This window comes from Pseudonaja textilis, chromosome 1 (assembly GCF_049901715.1).
Source record: "Pseudonaja textilis isolate UNSWEBS1 chromosome 1, rPseTex1.2, whole genome shotgun sequence".
Lineage (NCBI taxonomy): Eukaryota > Metazoa > Chordata > Lepidosauria > Squamata > Elapidae > Pseudonaja > Pseudonaja textilis.
The window spans coordinates 328,329,141-328,351,959 of NC_141990.1; the positions used below are offsets into that span (position 1 = coordinate 328,329,141).

General features: G+C 40.5%; 1 protein-coding gene across 1 annotated transcript in view; it reads left to right on the plus strand.

Annotated features, from left to right (window-relative positions):
• Positions 1–22,819, plus strand: part of ONECUT3 (one cut homeobox 3) — a 67,763-nt gene that overhangs the window by 21,921 nt on the left and 23,023 nt on the right. The gene's annotated exons all lie outside the window — the stretch shown is intronic.

Sequence of the window (22,819 nt, forward strand, 5' to 3'; positions counted from 1 at the left end):
AGGGTCCTATGGATAGTGTGAGTCCCTCAAATGAGTTTCTTCAGTAATTTAATTAAGCTTATTTTGGAAACTGATCTCTGGATGTTAAAAAAGGGAAAGGATTCAATTTTCAGGAAAGCAAAGGGGATGGGTTATTTGGGGGAAAAAATATAAAGACCAAGATGGCGGCTATGATCATGTGATAGTTGTCCCACTCCTCTACTGAAGGCATCACACGTGACTTTGGTATGAGGTTAGGCTGCCATCTACACTTTTTGGACTATCTCTATGGGCACCTCCGCAGAAATACTGTGTATCTCCATGTACTTTTTCAGGGCCATGTACAGGTAGTCCTTGACTTATGACCACAATTGAGTCCAACATTTCTGTTGTTAAGTGAGACATTTGTTAAGTGATGTTTGCCCCATTTTATGATCTTTCTTGCCTCGGTGGTTAAGTGAATCACCGCAGCTGATTGGTTAGTACCCCGGTCTTTAAGTGAATCTGGCTTCCCCATGGAGTTTGGTTGTCAGAAGGTTGCAAAAGAGGATCACATGACCTCCTGGGACACAGCAATGGTTGTAAATATGAAACAGTTGTCAAGCGTCTGAATTTTGATCATATGATCATAGGGATGCTGCAAAGGTCATAACTGTGAAAAGAGATCATAAGTTGGTTTTTTTGAGTGTCATAACTTTGAACGGTCACTAAATGAACAGTTGTATATTGAGGACCACCTGTACTATGGCACACAATCTATTGTGACAGCAACATCTTTGTTTATCCTATGGGCAGCCACTGGTTGTGTCTGTACAATTAGTTGAACAGGGTCATGGAATTAGCTTGGTTTTTTTTTAATCCTCTGCACAGTATGGAACAGAAGTTGCCCTCGGAAGTTGTGGGAGGTTCATCACTTGAGACTTTCAAGAAGAGATTGGACTGCCATTTGTCAGAAACGGTGTAGGGTCTCCTGCTTGGGCGGGGGGCTGGACTAGATGACCTACAAGGTCCCTTCCAACTCTGATTATCTGTTATCTGTTACAGATTGAACCAAAAATTAAGCAAATTGGTTTGATTTATAGAGCATATTAAGCCCACATGAGGTAAGCTCACCACACAGACACAATGACCAAGTTTAAATGCAGTAAGATTCAACATATTTTGTGAAGGTAACTGCTGGGTTTGTTACCAACTTTGGTAAGCATATTGTATTCATTCAGATACTGTTTAAAATTAGGCACTTTCATATACTGTGGTCTGTATGGGAAATTTTTTTAGCAAAAAAATTGGAGCCCATTAAATGGCTTGTGTGATGTATTGTCACCGGGGTGGGTGGGTGGTTATTTTATTATTTTATTATATGATTGCTTTCTTTTATTAGTTTTATATACATATACATATATATATGTGTGTGTGTGTGTGTGTATATATTGTGTGTGTGTGTGTGTGTGTGTGTGTATATATATATGAGGTTTTTATATCCTTGTAAGCCTCTTTGAGTTGCCGTGTGTGAATAGGCAGCAATATAAATTTCTTAAAATAAAATAAATAAAAATAAAATAAAATAAAATATATTCAGTCTAAAAGCGAATGTGTTGGGTGGATTAGCCCATGATGAATGCTAAATATAAGTACCCTTGGCTTTGCGGTGGGTCAATAGACTTCTGAAGAAAATCCCCATAGCGTTTCGTGCCCAGTACATATTCGTTTTATTTCATTATCAGGTTTTATTACTATTATTGATGAAGAGCTAATCATGATGAATCCTCTATAGAAATCTTCTATATGGGAAGTGGCTAAAATGTTCTCCCACCCTTTGCTAGTTCTCTTCCATTTAAGAAAGCATTCTCAGTCATATGATAAATCAAGAGAAGTTGAGAGAATATGCCGCCTATGTATGTGCTAGTATGTAGTGGGCTTGCACCTCCAAAAGGCTTAAGTCTGCCAGCAGACAGTTTTACAGAAACATGATAAAACATGCAGAGACTCTGGAAAGGGTGCAGAAAAGAGCAACAAAGATGAGAGGTTAAAACAAATGAAGACTTGGAATTGGAAACATCTAATTTAATGAAAATAAGGACTAGGGGGTGATGTGACAGCAGTGTTCCAATATTTGAGGGGCTGCCACAGAAAAGAGGCAGTCAAGCTATTCTCCAAAGCACCTGAGGGCAGGACCAGAAGCAATGGATGGAAACTGATCAAGGAGAGAAGCAACTTAGAACTAAGGAGGAATTTCCTGACAGTTAGAACAAATAATCAGTGGAACTAACTTGCCTCCAGAAGTTGTGAATGCTCCAACACTGGAGATTTTCAAGAAGAAATTGGACAGCCTTTGTCTGGAATGGCATAAGGCCACCTGCTTGTGCAGGGGGATGTGGACAAGGTCCCTTCCATCTCTGTTATTCTGTTAAGAGTCTGATAGGATCTTCCAATAAAACATCTCTATGATCACATCACAGTCTGTAGGTTTTCATCCACACGGTACTGAAGGTCAAATGTGAGGATATTTTGCGGCTACTACCCAGCGTGCTGGAGAGTTTCTAAGACGGTGTCTCTTTGTTTTGTTTTGGTTTTTTCTCCTCCTCTTTTCCCTCCCTTTGCCCATTACAATCCGTTGTAACTGCAGGCTGCCTAATTTGTCCTTGCTGTCTTTCCTGTTAGATTATTTTCCCACGAACAGAGGCAGGGTAAGGTGTTTGCCAAGGCAGCGTGAAGGAAGCATTATTTGTTTGTTTCAGCAATTCCTCCTTCTTGAAAGAGATGGAGTCATGGGGTGGGGGAGGAGAGAAAAAGGAAGAAGAAATCAGACTGATAAGCTTCAGCTAGATGAAACAAACCAGGCCAGAAATCTGAAAAAAAAAGGGGGAAAAATCAGCCTAGCGGATCGATCGATTCCAAGCACAAAACAGCAAGTCTGGTATTGACAAATACATCTCCTCAACTCCCCCATCTGGGAGGGAATGAAAGGGTGAAGAGGGGGAGAGGGAAGAGTTGGGAGGACAAAGGAAAAAGAGAGAGAGAGAGAGAAACTGAGGTGGAAGAGGCAGAGAGTACAATCTAGGTCTTTTCTTATATGCATGTAAAATATGAGTGTCATATTCAGACACCTAAAATATTTTCTACCTCCAGCATGTAAATATGTAACTGTTGAGTATAAACTCCAAGAGAATAGAAATGCAAGTTGATCTATAGAAAAGGAGATCTCCCTATCTGAATCTATAATCACAGACGATTTGCACACTCCTATGTTGTGTGAATGGTGACACAATTCCTGAGCTGGAAAGCTAGAAGATGCAGACAAATGGAGTGAAATACCTAGCAACATACATGAACAGAATCATTTTAGACATTTCTCCACCTCTGGGGGTTTATTGTCCAAAGCCAGTGAAATAAACTCACGACATAGCCACAAAAACACAGGCAAGAACAATCTTTTAACATTTTAGCATTCTCTGCCAGGAACAGAGTGGGAGGCAACAGAAAACGGAGGGGGAGGAGGCAGAAACCAGACATTTTATTATAATTTTTGGCCATTTATATGAAAGCAATCAAATGGCACCTTTCATTTCTTGCAGCAGTTTCCAGAAGACCCTGTTTCTGTGGCATTATCTGCAACATTGACCTCTTGCCATAACTTTTATCGTGTTCATTTATTTAAAAAAAAAGGAATGTGCAACTCTGAGATTAAGATGAGGATCTTTACTGTTAGCAAAGATTTTTTTCTAGCTCCTGGCTGTCCAATCTTCTTTCTCCAGACTCAGTTTTGATAGAAGACAGTTTTAGAGAAATGAAAACTCACCTAAGCTATTTAACATGCAAAGAATATTCCTAACCCACACTTTTCCATTCCAAAAAATGTGGCTGTTTTAACAATCCCTTTCAAAATGACCGTTTGGGATTTTATTACTAATAATAAAAATAATAATAACAATGAAAAAATAGGGACCTTTAGACTTCCTGCAGGATGCTGGTGGAAAAATCTATGGAAAAAGGATTGTGTGACTCCCTAAAAACACTTATTTGAACCCAATTTAAATGGTCTCAGTAATTTTCTTTCTCTCTCCTTCCTTCCTTTCTTTCTTCCTTTCCTTCCTTCCTCCTTCCTTCCCTTCCTGTAGAGAAGCTTTGTAACTTTTCCAGGCTGCATTGGCAGTGATGAATATCTATTAAATAGCGCTATTAAATCTATGCTGGAAAACTCTTGACAGCCATTAAATAGCATTAGCGAGATGCAGAACAGACACTGCATAAATTCTAAAACATGCAAGTCAAATAAGATTCTCTTTTAGTTTGGTTTTGCACATTCAAAGAAGACCTCCCCAGGTTTTCTTCCACGTCGTTGTTCTGGTTCCGAATCGCGTTGCAGTTCTATGCAAATCCAAAGTACGGTTCTTTACTGTATGCGAGCATACGAGACAATCACCACCACCAATTCCACATGAAAATGTCCCCCATTCCATACTTCGCTTGCTTCTAAAATCGAATTGATACCCAGCTTCAGGTCTCGATGAGCCTCTATGTATGGCTCGTGGAAAATGCACAAAGGAAGTGAAGAATTAAAACCGCACTGGAAGCGTAATTGAGAATTTACGAGTTGGGTTGATTCCTTGCCGCCATTCCCACACTGCTTCCTCACCTTTGGGGCTTGCGGAGTGTGTGTGTGTGTCTGTGTGATTTTGGCAACCTTGAATCTGTGTTTTCATCCTTTTCTTTGCCTACTTGCTCACGTATTCACCGGAAAAGAAGGCATGTTGTTTTTTAATAATTCATCTTTAAACTTTTACTCTTTGCTGAGAGTAAAAGGAAGCCAAAGCTTATTTTTCTATTTCAGCTTCCCTCTGGGAAGTTTATGTTGAGAGATCTCTTGCTTTCCAACACATGTAGCATTTATTTACACACTCTTCTGACGATCAGGACCCCCGGACGCTTGGGTACACCCAAACAAGCCAGGATGGAAACATTTTAAGGGCATAAGAAAACTAGAAACGCGGGGAGGTGGAAGTAGCAGCTCTGTTCCTCGGAAACACGGTGTTCCTTGAGAATGACTGTACACACGAGTTAAGGCTAGGATCGCGTGCGCATTTACGTGGGAACGAGGCCAATTCTAGGAAAGAGAGCTGTTTTAAGGTTTGCCTCGGTCTCCTCCTAAGCGGAGAAAAATAGTAGACAGCTGGTGTCGTTAATTAATTCTTCGCCTAGTAGTTGAACCGATGGGAAACTTTTGGATCGATGAATGCAGAAGTAAAAGCGTCCCTTTCAGGTCGGTGAGCCTTATTTTTAATAGGAGCGTGCAAAAATAATAATTCCCCAGGCAGAGATCGCCATGTTGGGAGGGGCCTGCTTGCCCGTGTGTTCAGCCCAGAGACTACCCGTCTGATTTCTCAAGGCAATTGCATTTGCCAGATTGCGACCGTGGTGCAAAGCTACCAGTAGTCTCAAAGTGCAAAACTACTCAGAAGTCCCCCATTTACTCCCATGCAAGCAGTCTAGACTAGAGGCTGCCTCCCAAGCGACGCCCCACGTACTTCTTATTAATGCCTCAGGAACCCCAAGCACCCACAGTTCAAAAGAATAAATCTGCAATTTGCGGACTACCGAGCTGGAGATGTGCCAAGGGGCGGGGCCTAGAGAGAGAGAGAGGCGGGGCGCTGCCGCTTGGGAAATTGGGAGGGGCGCTGGGGGGGGCGTGTCGTGGCTCGAACTTCTGGACGTTGTGAGTGGATGCGCTTGGGGCGGTGGCTTGGGTAAATCTTGGCTTTGGGGTACAATGACCATACTGCACAGCCATTATTATAAAGGCAAAGGCTTTATTTCAGAAACCCGGTCTTTAGATTTATTTATTTTTCAAAAAGACTGACATCCCCTTTATTTTGGTCATTTAACTTTTACTGGACCACTTAATGCGCAGTCCTTCCCGTTCATATGAAAAATAGGGAAGTTGGCTTGTCTTTTAAAATCAATGTACATGTGCTGTTTCATTTCGGATGTATTTTTAAAATCAGAACATGCAGTTTGTACAGTTTTTCTTGAGTTTGCTCTTGAGTTTTTCTTTATAAAGCATAGCTATCAAAACAATTCTTATGAGTCTCTTAAAGATGCTCAAGTCGGTCCTTCAGTTTCCCAAGAAAATATGGTCACTATGCTTTTGTGGTGTTTGTGAGTTCAGCGGCAGCTTGATGTCAGAATGCCAAGGGAGTCCTAACTATGCAAAGCAAAATAATTTATGCTGATATCTAATCAGATACATTCATATTCTGTGCCCTGTCTTAATCTGGAGTTCTAGGTATCTTGTATCAGAGCATATAATTTATCAGTCAAAAGGTATCCTTCCAACAGGCATCTTAACATAAGTTGGCAATTCAACACCTTGAGTCTGAATCCCACCTACCTGTGCTATTTCACCTGCATTATTTCTGTAACAACAACCCCATGAGATAGGTCTGCATTCCTTCCCCATCCTATTTGTAATATGGACATTCACACTGAACTGGAAGGCCTAGTGGGCAGAAAATGGCTTACTTCTGAGTAAATGCACAATAGCATCTAAGATGTAGCATCCTTGGGAAATAGGTGCGGGGATGTCCAAATAAAATATAGTGGAAGATGCCTCACAGCTGAATCCCTGCTACTGGATAAGTATTCCAGTCTATTCTCACTAAATGCCTGTTTTTAATTAAAATATCTCAAGTTTTGAAAAGAAAGTAAGGCAGAAGAGGAAACCAAAACATAGCTTAATCCTTTAACTGAGTGTATCTCCAAACAGTATGGCTTCTATCCATACAAAGATATGATATACCATACTTAAACCAGTTGTTCAACATTTCAGTACATGATATGGAAGAAAAGAGTTAAACATTGTAGCTGATTTCATAATAATTTCAGCTTCCTTCCCTCTTTCTGTCATCAATTATATGTGTTCATAAATGGCGCTTTATTTCCCCCAATTTATTTTCTTTATGACAAGACAAAGCAAGGTCTCTGTTTAATGGTTTTGTACCCATAACACTTTCAACCTGGTTAATGAATAAATCCATTTTCTGGGATCTCACAGTATATCAAAACTAAATTGCAGGTTCTGCCAGTCATAAATGTACCCGTTTCCTTAAAAAAAGAGAGAGAGAGAGAGAGAAGGTGTTGAAGTTGTGATTGATTTACAATGTCATGTGAAGTTGCAACCCCAACAGCTCTCCTGTAAAAGCAGCTGAGCCTTTAGTAATCCACCCAGCCTGCCTGGGAGAGGCAAACAAGTGGATTGTAGATCTTTCCCTTCCCCGTGATCTGTTCAAAAAAAGAAGCAAGAGGGAATAGAAAGGAGAGGAAGGAAAATAACATTGCAAAGATGTAAAAACAACAACAATAACCCTGAACATATTTCTAAGATCTGGGTAGAGGAAGAAAGTATAAAAGAACCTGTTTTTTTAAAAAAATATGATTTCTATCTGAGTCTTCATTTTGTAATTTGTATGATCGCCTTGATACTTCCTCACTGAGAAAAAAATGCTGTTTGCTTCACCTCCAACTTCCTTTAATAAATATTCGAATGTGTGTTTGTATGAGGATATGTGGATCCTAGGATAATCCTAGGATCCCATTATCCCCAGTATTTGGTTCTGCACTCCATTAATTTGTAAAGTTCCCAGAATGAACTTTGACTAGGGAAATGAGAAAGATTGTGTCCTCATTTCCCCATCCCTTTTTTCCATTGGGCTGATGGATATCAAGCAAGTGAACTCTGTTTTCTTTCTTTTCTTAGAATATTTGAAACCTTCAAATCTTTGGAGCCCAGGTGAAAGGACTTTCTACTTACTTGGATGCAAACCCCCTAGAACTTAATTACTTTCAAAAAGATATGCATCATAAGCAAAGTGGCAGGAAAAAACAAGTCAGATTTGGTGGTGAACTGGAGTAAAGATATAAATGCAGGGCGTTTAAAATATTTTCCCAGGAATATTTAATTGGTGAAAAAGGTTTCTGGTTAAAAGGAGGAGGTGATTTTAAGCAACCATCACTAAAAATAACATCTTCAGTGGACCACATAATTGATTTTAAGCCTTGATTCCTAATATTTTAGAACCACTTTGAATTTGTAGCTAGAACTGGGTGCTAGAGTGGTAGTGGTATCAAATGAACCTGTAGAGAAATTCTGGTGGTTGTTTCTTTTCTAGGATTAAGATATCCCAACTTGTTTTGTTTCATTAATCACAGGTTGAAAGGAAGGGAGAGAAGAAGAAAAAAAGGAGAGAGGGAAGAAAGGAAGGAAAAGAAGGAAAGGAAGACGAGAGAAGGAAAGGAAAGCTTCTACTTAAACATCTTATTTAGTACTTCATGTGTTAATTATAAATAGAAATATCCTCAGAACCACAGCTGCCCTATCTATTAGCAGGACTTAATTATGATAAATAATTAACAGATAAATCTTTGCTGGCTACTCCAGAGGCCTTGTTAAATTCATATCAGTTTCCATTTAATTCCCTTGCAGCAAAATAAAATATTTCCCCCCCTGCTTGCTTGAGCTCTGTTAGTTTCAATTTCTTTTCCCTCTCTTTCTCATCCATCTTTCCTGCATCTTTAAGTCCTTGTTTCTTAGTCTCATCTACTGTATTTATATCTCATCTCCCTATATTATAATATAAAAAGATATAAATATCAACAAAGCAAATTATCAGTCTAAACATAAGCTAGTGCATGAAATTAAACACAGTGGTCTTTCCATTTTACTGCTTTTTCTCTGCCTGCCGTGGTATTTCCACTTCTTCATTGTTTTTGTGTTGAGTTTTCAAATTTCCTTTACAGAATAATACAGTTGGAAGGGATCTTATAGGTCATCTAGTCCAACTCCCTATTCAAGCAGGAGACCCTATCTTTCTTCTTCTGATCTTGTTTGTTTCTTTGCAAAACGCACCTTTTATTGTGCTTATTTTATGAATTAGTACTTCTTTATTTACCCACTAAAATGTCTTTCATTCATCCCTCCCTCCCTCCCTCCCTCCTCCTTTCCCCTCCTCTTTCCTTTCCTTTCTCCTTCACTTTTCCATCTCCTCCCCAACCTGTTTCATCTCTCCCTGAGCTTTGCCTTCCCTGCTGCCCGTTGCCACTGGTACCTTACCGGAGAGATAACAGAGACGTAGAAACTTCTCCGGTGACCTTTGAATCAATTTGAAAAAGCTCATTTAACTGATAAGTCCTGAAAGCCACAGAACTAATTTGAAAATACATCTATTAAAATCCCATCGCTGGTGCCTGAGCAGGGCTGGGAGGCTGTCGCCAATTTCAGCACCCGCCACCCTGTCTGCTCTTGGCCGGGACCATTGGCAGAAATGGTCAACAAAGAAATTATACTTTTAGCGGGGGTGGATGAGGGTTATAAAGGTTGAAGGATACAAAGGCCTTCCTCCTCTTTTATTTTAATGGAAGAGGCTGGGCCAGGAACCATTCATTCCCCCAGGAATCGGAGACAGAATATTGAGTTTAAGTACATTCAATATATTTTTATTTAGAGAAGTTTTAACAGTAAGGATAAGCTTAGTTGAAGAAAAGACAGAAATAAAAAAGAGACTTCCTATAAAAAAAGTTTTACTTTTGTGCAGCAGGTGAAGCTTAAGGTATAACCCGCTTCAAGTTTTTTAAACATTTGGGCTGTGTTCACACAACACTTAAACAAGTCAGGTGGTTGACCTAACCCAGGACAAGTAGGGAGACTTGGCTCTTCTATCACTTATGGACTTCAACTCCCAGAATTCCTGAGTGAGCCATAAAAGGTTCCCCATCCCTGGCCTACTGGTTTTTCAGTTGTGGGGGAAATCATTTTTTGACTTGAATGGGACTGTTTAATATACAAATGTAGCACATATTCTGAAAAACCAGTAGGCCAGGGTTGGGGAACCTTTTATGACTCACTCAGGAATTCTGGGAGTTGAAGTCCATAAGTGATAGAAGAGCCAAGTTTCCCTACTGACCTAACCAATCTTAACCGTCTAACAAATGCAGGCCTCTAGAAAATGTCTGACTAACATTAATCTTGGTGGAGTTATTGTGGCAGTTAAGTTTAATAACTTACCTGCCACAATAATGGGTAAACTAATAATAAATAATTAGTTTGTGACTCAGATATATTGTTCACCTACCAAACACCCAGTAACTGGTTTAAGCATATTATTTGAATGCAAACTTTGAGCAGAGGAATTGGCTGGGTCTGACCCAAACTTTGTTGCCTCTAGTTATTTCAGTAGTGATCCAATAAAGTCAAGTGCGAACTTGCAAAAAGTGGGGATAAAAATGGTGGACTAGTAGTTCCATTATTTCTCACTCTGATAAAAGTTGGCTCTTTTAATAAATATTTGCTGGCCTTGATCAAACATTCAGTCTAGTTTGGGAGAAACAAGGAAATAATCTTTAATATGAAAACCCACATTTTGAGTATAACGCATTACTATAAAAATCCCATCTGATACAGTATTTCTCCCCCAATTCTGTATGGTGCTCTCGAGCTTAGCTGTTTGCTTGCAGACATTTCATTACCCAACTAATTTCATGACTCAGTTACAGGTAGTCCTTGACTTATGACCACAATTGACATGAGGATTTCTCTTCCCAAGCAAGGTGGTTGAGTGATTCATGTCCAAATTACGACTTTTTTTGACATGGGAGTTGACGCCCACAAGTCTTAAAGTTGCCAACATTGAACTCTCCTGCTTTAAGGGCTGTCACGAGGAGGATGGAGTGGATTTATTCACTCATGAGTAGAACAATATACGGGAGCTTTACAGAGAGGGATCCAGCCCAAAATCAGGAGGAATTTCCTCATTGTGAGACTTAACTAAGCCGTGGAACAGCCTCCACTGGGAGTCACAAGTGATCCATCACTGGAGGCTTTGAAGGCAAGGTTGAAGTCATTTATTTGGAAGGACCTTGGAGATTCCTAACACAGGAGGAGGTTGATTCTGAAGACCTCCAAGGTGCTTCCAACTTTATGTTTTTTTTCCCCTATAATAATTGCCGTTATTAACTGTGTTTATGCAACGTACCTGGAAAATTACCCGACTTTCTGTGTTTGCACAATACCATAAACTCACATGCTAGATTCATACAAACTTAGTTAATATAAAACACACAGACCCCAAACAAACAAAAAAGAAATCCTACAAACCATACACTGCAAAACCAAAACTATCTATAACAAACTAACTAAAGCATTTTAACAATTTTTTCACCCTTACCAATGTTTCACTACCCTACCAGATAATGCCATCAATGCATTGTTGATATTACCTAGTTGAGCAGAGAGCATCAGGGGCCACATACAGCAAAGTGTTTTTGGAGGGGGTCTGCCATCACCTATCCCTTTGTCCTAGTCCCTCTTTTTGGGAGCCTATCCCCTGGCTTAAGGTATACAAAATACTGTATTTTGTCAGAATGTTTGGACTTAGAAATGTCCATTTTGAGTTTGGAATCATCGGTTCAGCCTTAGTAGAGAGGATTATTAATTTTGAACTGGATGGTATCTAATGAAGTGTGCTTCAGTAACAAACTCAATTTGCAAGGTTGAGTTCAGACAGGGTTAATAAGGATGGGGCTCCATATCTGGAGTGCACAAATTTAGAGATAAGATAAGAAGGCTGCAGAAATACACAATGCCTAATTTTTGCTAACATTCAGTGGACAACTGACAAGTTAGAACCATTTGTTTAGTGACCGTTTATAAAGTTACAGTGGCACCGAAAAAAGTAACTTGCAACTCTTTTCACACTTAGGACCATTGAGTATCCCCGTGGTCACATGATCAACCGTGTTACTAACTTAACAATTGAGGTGGTTCACTTAACAACTGAGGCAAGAAAAGTTGTAGAAAGGAACAAAACTCACTTAGCAAACGGTCTCGCTTAGCAATGAAAATTTTGGGCCCAATTGTCGGCATAAATCGAGGATTATCTGTAGAGTGAGTAAGGCCGTGGATTTCCTAGTGAAACTGAAACTGGGCCCTTCCTAAATTACATCTGGACTTAAATGTAGAGGTCAAACGTTCTAATTTTAGAAATTATGTCCCTAATCAAGCTGCAATAAAGGCAGTACAAAGGAGTGGTTCTGAATGATGTTCTCAAACAATAAAAGAATGAAATGAGGGCTTAATCTGCTTAATCTGATGTTTAGAAACAAACAGGCTGTAATTGATGGGAAGGGGAAATTGCACCATAAATAGCACAGGGTATATTTGTGTGTATGTGTGTGTGTTTCTGTGGCCACTGATTTCCATCGCAATTATTAATGACCCAATGCAGGGCCTGTGTGCCAAGAGACAGGCTGGATTTGCTGATTGAATGGAAATTGGAAAACTCGTTAACACCTCAACTGATGATATGGATCATCTGGAAGAAGATTTAAACTCAGCTAAGAAGTGACTGATGGGTTTTAACACTTCTTGGATCTTTAAATTATATTTATCATATATATCATTATATTTATCATTTTAGTAAAGCTAAAATGGAGCTTTCCTTAGTCTCGGGAAAGCCAGGGGTGAGATGACAAGTTATCTAGACCAGTGCTTTTCAACCTTGACAACTTTAAGGCGTGTGGATTTCAACTTCCAGAATTCTCCGGCCAACTTGGGAGTTGAAGTCCACACATCTTAAAATTGTCAAGGTTGAAAAATACTGGTCTAGATGCAGAGAGTAGATTCAGATTTGTTAATAAAGGTGCCATCTTTATATCTTGATTATCTTTGGTTCATCTGTTTCTTATCATCTACAACTGGGGTTCTTTTATGGCAACTAAATGGAGTTGTTGACATTTTTGCTTAGAGAAAACAAGTTGGAGGCAACCTGTCTAATTCAGAATAAGGGTAGAGTTGAGTTGCAGATCCTGAAGCCATAGGACCACTTGCGATTCCCTAGACCCTGGGGGATGGCCACGGAGACTTTCAAAAATTTCTTAATAAGACCCATTAAAAATTTATCTGTTAGTTAATGCTTGCATTAGTTTTACTTCATGCCCTTGGATTCTTATTTTTTTTTTTTGTATTCTGCATTTTATCGATTGCTTGCCTCCTTGAGTGCTCAAATGGAGCAGAGAAGCAGGATATAGATGAAATAAATTGACTAAATTGTAATTTTTAATGCGATTGAAGGGGGAGGGGAGGAACTATTAAATACACAACTCTTTGGGTTTTGTCCTGGTCCCACTCACTCTCTTTTGGAGGAGGGCCTCTGGCATGTCACTCAAAGCTCAGGTCCAGCCTGAGCCTGCAAGAAGCAATGGATGTTGTTCTGCACCAAAAAGATGGATTTTCTGGCTCCTTTGCATGCTATGATAATTGGAGTAGCCACACACTTGGCCTGTTTGGTTGCATTTCATTCACTCATCCCTCCAAACCCCATCACTCTTCCGTTAAGGAAGGCCCATCAAGGCTAAAGCAGAATTTCTGGTGTCATCCAAAAGGCAATTGCTTTTATTTACTTAGGAAATTGATATCTTGCCCTTGGGTCAGTTACCTGCTAATAACAAATTGCAATACAGGTAATCCTCGACTTGCAACCATTTGCAAGGAGATCGTGAGGATTTAGCAACCATTCAAAGTTATAACAGCCCTGGAAAAAGTGACGTACAGCCACTCCTTGCACTTATGACCGTTGCAGCATCCCCACAGTCATGTCAGTGAAATTCCAGCACTTGGCAACCAGCATGTGTTTGCAAGGGTTGCAATGTCCCAGGGTCACGTGATCACCATTTGTGACCTGCCATCCAGCAGAGTCCATTAAGCAGAGTCCACGAGGGAAGCAGGATTTACTTAATGACCGGGTGATTCATTTAAGAACTGTGGTGCTTCAACTTAACCAGCATGGCAAAAAAAGGTTGGAAAAATTGGATGTGATTCATTTAACGGTTGCCTTGCATAGCAATAGATATGGTTAAATTATGGTCCTGTTTGATTTTGCAGTGGGCTACGAGCAACTGGCAAGAAAGGGGTAAGCAATTTTATTTATCACATTGCTAAGGCCCATACCTAATATTTCCTTAGTGGATGGCTGGGGCCAGATTGGGTCTCCTCCACCCACATTTTTGCTACCTTATTCTACCTGCATTTATACCATGGGCTTATTAATTGGGCTATTGACTTTATCCAAATTGAAATATAGGTAGTCCTTGACTTAACCACAGTTTGTGATTGTTTCAAGTTACAAAGACACTTATGACGGTTTTTGGAATTTTGACCGTTGCGGCATATCTATGGTCATGTGATTTACATTTGGATGGTTGACAACTGACTCACATTTATGACAGTTGCAGTGTCCTGGGGTCAGGTGATGGAGCCAAGCAGAGTCAATGGGGAATCCAGATTCACTTAACAACCATGTTACTAACTTAACAACTGCAGTGATTCACTTAACAACTGTGGCAAGAAAGTTTGTAAAATGGGGAGAAAGTTAAACTCACTGAACAAATGTTTCACTTAACAACAGAAACCTGGGGCTCAATAGTGCTCATAAATCAAGGACTATCTGTATAGGTGGAGCAATGCTGACAGACAGCTAGAAATAGCCATCCAACACTGGACAAATTACCATATTAGCCCTGCAAGGTAGGCCAGACCAGAAGCACAACCAGGAATACTACTAACTCTATCCCTATGACAAGGTTACATTAATTAACAAAATCTTGTAAGATTGAAACTATTTCTCCCTTCCTTTTGTTTTGCTCTCCGGAAAACCAAGGAAGGTCCCTTTTCCCAAACCCTCCCTTCTGTGGACCAAGATATTTTCCACATACTAGTTATCCAGTCTTCAGCTCTTCCTTCTGTCTCCCAAAGTCTTTCCCACATTCCATTAAAATAATCCACCACTTCCTGTTTCATTTTCCTGAAGGCCAACTAAAATCTCTTTCCTTATAATTTAAGCCCCTTGCTTCTTATCCTCTCTTCTGGAACAACACTGAATAAATTTGCCTCATTTTCTATATGGATCCTTTTCAGAGACTTAAGACAACTCTAGAGCAGTGTTTCCCAACCTTGGTCATTTTGAAGATGTATGGATTTCAACTCCCAGAATTTCCCAGTCAGTCTAACTGGCTGAGGAATTCTGGGAATTGGAAGTCCACATATCTTCAAGTGTCCAAGGTTGGAAAATACTGCCTAGAATCTTCTGTTTCGCCAAGCTAAACTGTTTAATGAATTCATTTGTTCCTCTTAATGTATTCCTTTCATGTCCGTTTTCATTTTGGTTACTTTCCTCTGGACACATTCCAGTTTATCAATGACATTCCTAAAATGCGGTATACACAATGTTCTAGGTGTCGTCTGACCAATAAACTTCTATCAAACTTTGATGGGACTAGAACGGAGGTCAGGCAAAGTCAAGTGGGGAAGCTGGATTTGCTTAACACTGCCAGGAGTTCGATTCTGACCGGCTCAAGGTTGACTCAGCCTTCCATCCTTCCGAGGTTGGTGAAATGAGGCTCCAAATTGTTGTGGGCAATAGGCCGACTCTGTAAACTGCTTAAAGCACTGTGAAGCGCAATATAAGTCTCAGTGCTGTTGCTATTTATCGCTCCGTAAATTCTCTTTGAAATCATATCCTATTCATTTTGATGGAACTCCCTTCCAAGCCTACATTGAAAAGGCTGTGACTCTTTTTTAATTTGTACTTTGCCATTCATCACTTCTACCCTGTCTGTCAAAACGATCTCTCTCCCCACCCCCGCCCCGGAGAAATTCAGTCAATCGGAGAACAGGGGAATAACCCATTTGCCTAAGATCCCGCTGATTTTTCCAGCTTCCTCCTTAAATGTATGTGGTTTTGACTATTTGGGGTAAAAAGGCAAAAGCTTTCCCTGCCTGAGAAATACCATAGATGATTGCATTGTGCCGTCCTTAGGAGAACAAAACTTCCCAGCTGACGTTGCCTTTAAAAAATGACCTCCATACAAAGCTCTTGCTTTGGGTAAAGAAGCTATAAATCATGGGGAGTGGGTGATAGATTTCCAATCAAATTTTTCTTCCCACAACCCCCTTCAACCCGGCTACAGGAGTAGGCTCTTGTTCTCCCCTCCCCTCCGCTCTCATCACCCCTCCCCACTTCCATCCTGACTTCTGTGCACACTGGTGGGTGGAAGTAAAATAAAGTAAAAAAACAAAAACCCCTCCAGGATGGAAAATTGATCCCTGAATCTGTCAATTTTATTGAAACCCCCAGGAGTAGTTTTAGAAACAAAAGTGTTGGATGTTGTGGCTGGCCAGCTTTGATTGCAGCGCGATCAAGGGGAGGTGTGTGGGGGAGTACGGGGGGGCAGAGGGAGCCTGGTGAAAAAAAACTAGGAAGGGAGGGGAGGGATTGGAATCAAGGAAGGAAGGCATCAGGTGAGTGATGGGAAATGGGGACGTCTCTTGACAGGTGGGTAGCAAAATGACTGGTTGGGCCTGGATTTGGTTCTCTTGGGGGCAGGGTGTTGGAAGGGATGTTGGAGGGCCTTGATCAGCACAAGAGCTAAAATGCAGGATTTTGCAGTTGTAGCATCTCCGAGGGATGGTTGACTGGCCTGTGATTAAACATCTCCAACAGTCCAGCTGCCTCTTGTGCAGCCTGTTCTGCTGACTGCAGTTTATACAAACAACGTTTCTCAACTTTAGCAACTTTAAGCTGAGTAGACTTCAACTCCCAGAATTCCTCAGCCAGCTTAGTAATATTTAGTAATATTCAGGAGTGTCCATAGAAATATGTGGATACTTCCAGAGTAGCCAGGGATGTACTGAAAAACAGAGCATGCATACATATAAATTATTTCTTCTTCTTCTTCTTCTTCTTCTTCTTCTTCTTCTTCTTCTTCTTCTTCTTCTTCTTCTTCTTCTTCTTCTTCTTCTTCTTCTTCTTCTTCTTCTTCTTCTTCTTCTTCTTCTTCTTCTTCTTCTTCTTCTTCTTCTTCTTCTTCTTTCTTCTTCTTCTCCTTCTCCTTCCCCCCTCCTCCTCCTCCTTCTTTCTTCTTCCATCATTCTAGCCATTGTCTATCTATCACAGGATGAAGGCCTCTTCCACTTGTTTCCAACCAATAGGTCTCGAGCTTTCTTTTTGCCAATTGGGCCTGCAATACTTGCTGATGTCGCTTCATCTTGTTTTAGGTCTCTTTTGTGGAACACAAATACACACAAACACACAAAGATACACATCCTGTTGCTACTGCTTTTCTGCAATGTTTGACCGATCTTCTGCTTTCCATTATGCAAGTTGGAGGTTGAAAGATGCGAATGAAGAATTCTGTGTTAGTGCACAGAGCCAATGTTCCCTTCTGGGACTGATTTTAGCAATTCTCCTTTAGATTCTTTTCAATGTAAAATTCCTTTAAATTCCAGGAAAAATGGAATCGAGGTTAGGAGAAAAAGAACAATAAATCATAGGCAGAAATACTTGTCTTCCCTTTAAAACATCCTGTTTAAACTGTTTCAACTCCTCCCTCAAAATGATGCTATTGAGCACTACACACCAGAACAACCAGACACAAGGACAGCTTTTCTCTGAATCCCATCACTCTGCTAAATAAATAATTCCCTCAACACTGTCCAACTATTTACTAAGTCTGCACTACTATTAGTATTAATCTTCTCATCACTCCTTATCACTCCTCCCCTCTCACTTGTGACTGTACGACTGTAACTTTGTCGCTTGTATCCTTATGATTTATATTGACTGTTTCCTAGTATGGTTTGATTGCTTATTGTACCCTATGACTATCATTAAGTGTCGTATCTTATGATTCTCGACTCTTGACGAATGTATCTTTTAAGTATACTGAGAGCATTTGCACCAAGACAATTCCTTGTGCATCCAATCACACTTGACCAATAAAAAAGAATTCTAATTCTGATTACAGCTTCCTACTGTTACTCGAATGAAGGTACAGGATAGGATAACGGGATAACTATCTTTTGACCACCCTATAATTCAAGATGTTCATCAGAAGATTGTATTTTAGATCTGGGCCTGGCCAGATTGACTTCATGAGCTGACAGTTGGTTTTATTCTTTATTTATTTTTAGAAAATTTATATTGCCACCTACTCGCATATGGCAACTCAAGGAGGCTTCATCATGCACGCTGAAACATAGTGCTCCAAACCAATGTTTTCTGTTTGTCTCTGGATAGTTTTAAGAAATATTTTTCTCATTAATATTATGGGTTATTGCCATTGTTATTTTTATGTTATTTTCCCCATCATGCTGCCTGGGGAATTCTGGGAGTTGAAGTTCATCCATTTTCAAGTTGCTGAGGTTGAGAAATATCACTCTGGATAAAGTAGATGCCAGATGGTGGAACTTTGGAATTTGGCAGCTTCCGATTTCTCTCTTCTTTTAAATAAAATTTATTTGAAAAACAGTCTGGTGGGGCAGGAAGCCTTCTTGGTGTCAAGAGAGGAATTCCCTAGACACTACATTATCTACTTTTTGGCTTATAGTTAAGTTTAGCATTCTTCAATCTAACATTCTCAAATTCTGCTGGAGATAAGACTTTCATTCCCCAATATGGCCAGTGGGTTAAGCTGAAGATGACGGAGCCCAACACCTGAAGAATCCATTTTTGATAAGTCCCTGCAGTTTTCTTGACCACAATTTTTCAAAAATAGTTTGCCAGGGTCTGCTTCTTAGAACAGAGAGAGAATGACTGGCCCAAGGTCACGCAGCTGACTTTTTGCCTAATGCAGGCCAATCTCCCAGTTTCTAACCTGGTGCTTTAAGCTAAACTACATCAAACTGGTTTTGAATGGCATTTTTGCTTACTTTACTTTGCAAATTCCCAGACTCTTAAGGAAAGACAAGATTTTTTGACACGTTACTCGACGTTTTAACTGGAAATGCTTGGTAGTTCCTGCAAGCGAAGCATATGCTTCCCCCTTGACCTACAGATAGCCTCTTGATGAACAAATGAAATTATGGGTGCATGTAGCCCACCATTATGCACTCTAAGGGTCACTAGGCATCTCTTTTTCCAGCCAGGCTGCCAGAGGTCCCTCTTCATTAGAGACTGAATCTCCTCTTGACCTTTTTCTTGCAAAGTCACTGACCCTCAACCCCACGGCACTCTGTAAGCCTAGAGTCAGCTCCACTGTCATTCAAGAGAGTATGAAATCTGCAAGCCATTGCAATAATGTTCATCATCCTTTCTTTATAAAAAAAATAAATCCAGATGAATGAAAGATGGGGGTTGGGAAACCTATTCCTGTAAAAGAAAGTTAAAAGAGCTTGTAAAAAGAGCACAGGCCATCTGCAGTAAAAAAAAAAAAAAATCTTCTGCTGTACAGCTAGAACGAAGGAACAGGAAGGCCATGGAATTGAAACCAAGAAATTCTCCTCTTTACAAGTGTTCCTCACTCTTGGAAACTTTAAGCTGTCTCTGGACTCCAACTCCAGAATCCCAATTGTGGTTGGTTGTAAGTCAAGGACTACCTGAAGCGATCCTGTTTCTTCTTTTTGTTCTCAAAAGGACAAAAACAGCCAATAGGATCTGTGTTGCCGTTCTGCCTCCCAGTTTGCATGGGGCCCGATTTCTTCCTGCATCGTTCTGGAGTGTTTTTTGGGAGGGTGAGAAATGGCACAGAACATTCAGATAAAATTTGTGCGAAGATTGCAGGTGAGCAGCTAGGAAAATATAACTCTTGGCTATAATTTCAGCACCAATGAACCAAACCCCCAATTCCTCTTTGCTTTTTGGGTTATGGAGTCATGGAGGGAGAGACCACCTGGCTCGTCCTCAAACAGCAGCGCTGATCCTTTTTCTTGATGCTGTCTGTGCAGCCTTGTCTCATTGTGGCTGGATTCAAAACTCTCCACTACCTCGTGGAAGACAGCTATGCTCATTTGCATTGGTGGGATAAAACACCGTCATGTCAGTTTTCTCCTGGCCGGCAGCTGAGGTTTCCCCTTGCCTATTAGCTGTAATATCAGTTAAATATTTCGACAGCTTAACAGGGACATTGATTGCTCATTACTCCAGACAGGATTTTGATGGGGCTGAGAAGATGTTGCCAACGCTGGACGGGGGGCCAAAGTACAGGTAGTCCTTGACTTACAACCATTCATTTAGCAACCATTTGTAGTTACAATGGCCCTGAAAAACAGTGACTTATGGCCGTTTTTTTCATGCTCGTGACCGTGGTTGTTGCAGCATCCCCGTGGTCACGTGATCAAAATTCATTCGCTTGGCAACTGGCATGTATTTGTGACGGTTGCAGTGTCCTGAAGTCTTGTGAACCCCTTTTGTGACCTTCTGACAGTCAAAGGGGAAGCCAGATTCACTTAACAGCTGTGTTGCTAACTTAACAACCGATTCGCTTAATGATTGTGGCAAGAAAAGTCATAAAATAGGGCAAATCTGATGTAACAACTGTCTTGCTTAGCAATGGAAATTTGGGGCTCGTTTGTGGTCCGAAGTCGAAGACTACCAGGACTTGAAAAGGAGGATTTTTTTTTTCATGTTTGGAAATGTTTTTTGCAAACCTTATTGTGCATTGAGGGGCACAGCCTGGGCTTGCACGGTGCACAGACGGGGTTGAGCAGAGTGGAATTCAGTGCGCTACATGAGCCAGGGTTTGGTGTTCAGACGTAATGAGGTTTCTTTGGGCACAGCGTAGGACAAGGGCTTTGTTCAACTGTGATTTGGTTGCAGCGAATGGTAGGAGCTGAGCTAATCAGAGTGGTTGCTGGAAATGGTATCTTTGAGCCTTTTCAGATCACTAGAGAAATGACAAAAGTGTCCCGAAAGCCAAGATGGTGGCCGTGGCAGTGTGGTTGAAGCTCCACCTGCCTTTTTGTGTGAAATGTGACTGCCATCTTTCCTTTTTTAACCATACGTTGGAGGAGGGGTGGGCAGCTATGGCCCCCTTATGACCTGTGGACTTCAAGTCCCAGAATTCCTGAGGCAGGAACTATGACCACTTTACGACCCTTGTTAACCTCCTTTCTCCTTTCCAGACCCCCTTTCTCTTTGCTCCTTCCCCTTCCTTTCACTATTCTCCTTCCTTCTCTGTTTCTTTGTATTATATGAAAATTTAAGAATTGTATTTTCTAACAACCCACCTTAGCTTTCCTTCTCCCTTGAAGGACAAAGTTGCGTGTTCCCACAGCCCGTCCTTAAGAGATCTCTTACGCTGACCTTTCTCCCTCTCCCTTTCCCTCCCTCCCTCTCTCTCTCTCTCTCTCTCACACACACACACACACACACACACACACTCACAAATAGAGGGAGGCTTTTGCAATACGATTCGATGGCATGCATGCTTCAGCACATGCTTATCAAGGGAAAAAATCTGTAGACCACCCTCCCCCTCCCCCTCCCCCTCTTCCTTATGTTAGGAATCTTCTTGGTAGCAACCCTGATTCTCAATGATTTACGATTTTTGCATCCAGAAAGCATGCCTCATTTTGAGGTCACTCTTACAGACACTTTACAGATTTGACACTTGAAGACAAGAGCCTGTCTTTTGCACCCTTTAAATTTACATTTCCAGCTCTTTAACATCTCCAAACCATCATCAATTATAATGAGAGCCTGCTTGGCCCTGCCCCCCACCAAATTCCTTCCAGTTCTCCACAATTAACTCTTGAAAATGCCGCAGGGAGAAGAGCTAATAACATCTGACGGTGTATTAAGAGATGCTCAAAAGATGCTCATTTCAAGCTAGAGTAAACCTGCCATCAGACTGTTGAGGGACCAGGAAATTCTGTACAGTTTCCAGCTTGATCCATTCAACCTTTGAGTTATGTTCAGGGCTTCAAGTTTCAAGATTTTGGGGAGGGAGAGAATAAACCTACAACCAGTTTTGAAGGACATCTCTAAGGAGAAGTATATTTTAGTTCACTTGGGATAAATCACTATAATGGAATTCTGCAGGTTTCCAAGGTGGATGGGAATATTAATATAGAGGTAGGGAGAATTCAAGACTGAACCTGAACAGATATGTACTTTCTCAACCTCCTGAGGTTCCCAGCTATAAAAACCAGAGGTTTCCTGTCTTGCAGGGTAAGCTGTATTTGAATTTTGTTTTATTGAAACTTCCATTCTTAAAGCTATATGCCAGTGTTTCTCAACCTTGGCATCATTTAGATAAGTGGACTACAACACCCAGTATTTACCAGCCAGCCATGAAAGAAAAGGAAAGAATGAAAGGAAAGGAAAGGAAAGGAAAGGAAAGGAAAGGAAAGAAAAGGAAAGAATGAAAGGAAAGGAAAGGAAAGGAAAGGAAAGGAAGGCAGAAAGAAAAAGGAAGGGAGGAAGGAAGGAAAAAAAGCAAGCAAGCAAGCACCTACAGTTCTATAGGACTGTAGGAAACATATATCATACAAAGAAAAACATAATAATAAAATCATAAATCAATTCCAGAAACATAAACCAAACTCAAATGCATACCAATTTTCTTATCTTGTTGCCAAGAAATTACCTGGGTGTTTCCATGAAGTCATGGGGAATCAAATGACTCAAACTAAATTTTACCATTTAAAAAAACAAGAGATAAGAGAAACATGATAGTATAAATTGTGAAAGCCTTTAAAAAGGCAGTTCAATTTCTCTTCATTTTTTTTCACAAGATCCCAGTTGATACAGTTCTCTCAATTTATTTATTTGTGCTTTTGAGTCAGTTTTTGACTCCTGGAAACTGTCTAGATCAGTCCTTGCAGTTATTCTTGGTAAGTTTTTAAAAAATAGTTTGCTCTTTTCTCCTTCCTAGGGTTGAGAGAGAGGCCATTTTTATATGTGTCACAATACAGGTAGTCAACTTACAAACCCAAAAATTCTGTTTCTAAGTGAGACAGTTGTTAAGTGAGTTTTGTCCCATTTTACAACCTTTCTTGCCACAATTGTTAAGTGAA